We start from the raw sequence: 4,290 nt of genomic DNA, 5'->3' as shown, positions 1-4,290 counted from the left end.
CGTACCATGAAATGAGACTTTTCCCAATTGAGTATGAGGCTTGTTTCTTCATATTGCCTTAGTACCTTGGCTAGATTGGCTAAGCAATCATCATATGTATCTCCAAATACTAAAAAGTCATCCATAAAGACTTCCAAGTATTTTTCAACCATGTCAGTAAAAATAGACATCATACATTTTTGAAATGTAGCAAGTGCATTACATAAACCAAATGGCATGTGCCTAAATGCAAATGTACTATACAGGCAGGTGAATGTTGTCTTGTGCTGATCTTTTACTGCTACTATAATCTGATTATACCCTGAGTATCCATTGAGAAAACATTAATAGTCTCGCCCTATGAGTCTATCTAGCATCTGGTCCAAACAAGGAAAAGGAAAGTGATCTTTCCTAGTCGCCTTGTTCAGCTTCTGGTAATTGATGCAAATTCTCCATCTCGTAACCGTTCCAATCGGTATCAACTCATTATTCTCATTTTCATTGACAGTGATACCTCCTTTCTTTGGCACGCACTAAACCAGACTTACCCATGAACTATTTGAGATGGGGTAGATTATACCCACATCTAACCACTTGATGATTTCTTTATTGACTACGTCCTTCATGATGGGGTTCAGTCTTCGTTGTCTATCAATCTTCCCCTTTTCATCATCTTTTAGGATAATCTTGTGCATGCATACAGATGGACTAATTCTACGAATATCGGCTATGATCCATCTGGTAGCCTTCTTGAATTGTTTCAATACCAGGATGAGTTTCTCTTCTTGCTCAGTAGTTAATTCTGCTGAAACAATCACAGGTAGTGTAGAAGAGTTACCTAAATAAACATATTTTAAATGTGAAGGAAATACCTTGAGTTGTAATTTAGGTGGCTCCTCGATTGACGCTTTTGATTGGGCATAATCCCTATTCTTTAAGTCTAAAGATTCAAAGCGAGATTGCGGATTAAATCCCCTTTGATTAGCTTCTAACAAAGCTAAGTATTCATCCTCCTCTTTATCATTTGGAGGATCTGATGTCAAAATTTGTTCCAATGGGTCCTGAACATAGTTGAGTTCCTTCTCCACAATTAAATCCTTTAAATCGGACACTACAGAACAATCATCAATTGTGTTAGAAAATCGCATAGACTTTAAAACGTTAAATTGTACCTGATCATCCTAAACACATATAGTAAGCTCGCCCTTATGCACATCAATAAGGGTCATTCCGGTTGCTAAGAACGGTCTTTCTAGGATGATTGGCACCTCTTTGTCTGCTTCAAAGTCTAGAATCACAAAGTTAGCAGGAAAGATAAATTTGTCTACATGTACCTCCTTCTAGATGTGCTAAGGATGGATCTGCTAATTGAAGTGTAACCGTAGTAGGTCTAACTTCACCTATCCCCAACTTTCTAAATATTGACATGGACATCAAGTTGATACTCGCACCCAAGTCACATAGTGTCTTACCACAATATGTTGCTCCAATGTTGCAAGGTATGGTAAAACATCCAGGATCCTTCAATTTTGGGGATGTTTGTGTTGATGATATGCATTGCAGTCCTTTGTTAGGGCTATAGTCTCAAATTCTCCAAGCCTTTGTTTTTTAAACAGGATATCCGTCATGAATTTGACGTAGTTCAGCATTTGTTCAAGTGCTTCAACCAATGGGATGTTGATATGAAGTTGCTTGAGTACGTCTAGGAACTTTTTGAATTGAATTTCCTGCTTCTGCTTCTGAAGCCTTTGAGAGAAGGGTGGTAGAGGTTTCTTTACTGGAACTGGTTGATTCATCTTCTGTGGTAATTCTACATCTAATAGAGTTATTAGTTGATCAAAATTAGCTGGTTTTGAAGTTAACTTATCAGATTTTGTAAATTTTGGTTCTTGTGAAATTGGAATTTTAATACTCGGTTGAACGTCCTCTGAGTCTTGAGCATCAGCTGGCTCCTTTTGAACTTCAACAGTGTTGGGCTCTAATGTCTTTCTGCTCCTCAATGTCAATGTTTTACAATGCTCCTTCCCTGGATTCCTCAGATTCTCTGTATCACTAGGTAAAACACCCTGTGGTGGGTTTCTAAGTTCAGTTGCAAGCTGGCCCATTTGGTTTTCCAGGTTTTTTAATGTAACTGTTTGGCTTTGAATTAAGGCATCATTCTTCGCCATGTATGCTTTCAACAAATTTTCTAAGCCATTGGATGGTTTAGCTTGGGTTGGTTTCTAAACTTGTTGGGCAAAACTAGGTGGCTAGGTGGCTAGGTCGACTAGGTTGGGTATATGTGTTACTAGGTCCAGCCCTTGGTTACTTCAGGAGAAATTTGGGTGGTTTCAGCATGATGGGTTATAAAAATTGGATTGCAGTCCTTGCTTTCCTCGATTTTGGTTCTGGTTACTAATGTAATATATGAATTCTGGGTTCAATGGACATTCTTCAAACAAGTGTCCTTCCCCACAATAGACACAGGCTATATTTTCAAAATGATTTGGTAGCTATGCTGCAAAACTATTAGAACCATTAGTAGTAAGATTTTCTAACATTGAGGATATTGATGATACCTGATATGCGAGTGAAGTAAGAGCGTCTACTTCATGTATTCCAACAACTCGTCTTCCTGACGCTACTCAATTGGTTGGCCATTGATAATTGTTGCTGGCAATCCTCTCAATGATTTTATAAGCCTCTTTATAAGACTTAGAAAGGAGAGCACCATTAGCAGAAGCGTCCACTACCATCCTCGTGTGGGCATTGAAACCATTATAAAATGTCTCAAGTTGGATGCAATGTGGGATTCTGTGATGAAGGCACTTTCGTAATAATTTTTTGTACCTTTCCCATGCCTCATACAAGGACTCATCATCCATTTGTTGGAAGGTAGTGATCTCATTTCTCAACTTAGCATTCTTGCTAGGCGGGAAATACTTGATAAGGAATCTTTCTGAAAACTCTTGCATGTAGAAATTGAATTTGGTGGCAATGACTTCAACCAGGCTCGAGCTTTATCCCTTAGTGAATATGGAAACAACTTCAATCGTAATGCGTCTTTGGGTACACTGGCTAACTTGAAAGAGTCACTCACCTCCATAAACAACCTTAAGTGTAGGTAAGGATCTTCGGTAGGCATTCCACTGAATTGGTCCACTGTCTAAAGCATCTGGAACATGACTAGCTTTGGTTCGAACTATTGTGCTTCAATTTTAGGTCTCTTAATACTCGGATTAAGATCATTAAACACTAGCACTGCATACTATCTCAAAGCTCTCACTACAAGAAAAATGATTTTTAATGGTGTTTTTTTTAGAAGCATCGCAAAAACTATTAGCGGCGTTTTCCCAAGCGCCGAAAAAATGCCGCTAAAGGTAACACCAGAAAATTTAGCGGCGTTTATCTGAAAAAAATGCCACAAAAGATCAAGACTTTTAGCGGCATTTGTGGGCAAAGCTCCACTAAAAGTCATGGCTTTTAGTGGCTTTTTTTTCACAAATGCTGCTAATTTTGGCAGATTTGAAATGTACATTTTTCACTAATATCCAACCCTTCTTGCATTAAATCCAACCAAAAATAGTAAATATAGCATGAAATCCAACCAAAAACAGCAAATGTAGCATAAAAAAATAAAAAGCATTAAATCTAAATGATACTTCAAATTCAACAAAAGATCTATGATGTAAATTAATAAATTAAGTATAACTCAAAACATTCTTACAATAATATTAAATGTGACAATGTTAAAAACGTTCTTACAAGGAGAAAACTAATGTCTACTATGGCAGCTTTTGTGACTGCTGAAACATCTACATCATTTGCTGAAGCTGTAGCTAGAGCTCATCGTACTTTCTGCTCTGCTCTACCGCCGTCGCTGCTACCTCTGCCTCTCTTGCTACTGCCGCTACCTCCCTCGCTATTGTTGTTGCCTCCTTCTCTCCTCTCTGCTGCCTCCGCTCTAAGTTGTTGCTGGAGTTCTTCATATTTTCTTTGAACCTTGGCAATTTGCTCAACTGTGCTCGCTTGCATCTGAGCTATCTGGTTTCTTAACCTTTGAACTTCAACTTGAGCTTGACTCTCGGAAGGCATGTATTGCTGGGAGCCGGATCCAAAATATTGGATCGGGGTAACACCAGATCCTTGAAATCGAACCTGACCGTACCTTCAGGACCTAAAACTTCAGTGATAATTCTGTTATCAATGTTCTCAAGATTAACAAAACTATCAGTCGAAGCAATCTCTTCGTACTCCGCCTTCTTCTCCTTTAGTTTCTCCTAATAAATTAATTAAAGAGTTAGAAACGAAATATATAATAAAAAGGAATGC

The 4,290-nt window shown here is 38.3% G+C and overlaps 1 non-coding gene across 1 annotated transcript; it reads left to right on the top strand.

The window, feature by feature from the left end:
- The first annotated feature begins 2,769 nt into the window (after positions 1–2,769).
- On the top strand, positions 2,770–2,876 carry LOC128280123 (small nucleolar RNA R71). The gene has a single exon (XR_008270305.1). It is a non-coding gene; the product is annotated as a small nucleolar RNA R71 (small nucleolar RNA).
- The last annotated feature ends 1,414 nt before the right edge of the window (positions 2,877–4,290 follow it).

The sequence above is a fragment of the Gossypium arboreum genome, chromosome 8 (genome assembly GCF_025698485.1).
Source record: "Gossypium arboreum isolate Shixiya-1 chromosome 8, ASM2569848v2, whole genome shotgun sequence".
In the NCBI taxonomy this organism is placed as follows: Eukaryota; Viridiplantae; Streptophyta; class Magnoliopsida; order Malvales; family Malvaceae; genus Gossypium; species Gossypium arboreum.
The sequence above is the reverse complement of the archived record's forward strand: the minus strand, read 5'-3'. Positions and strand labels throughout refer to the sequence as shown.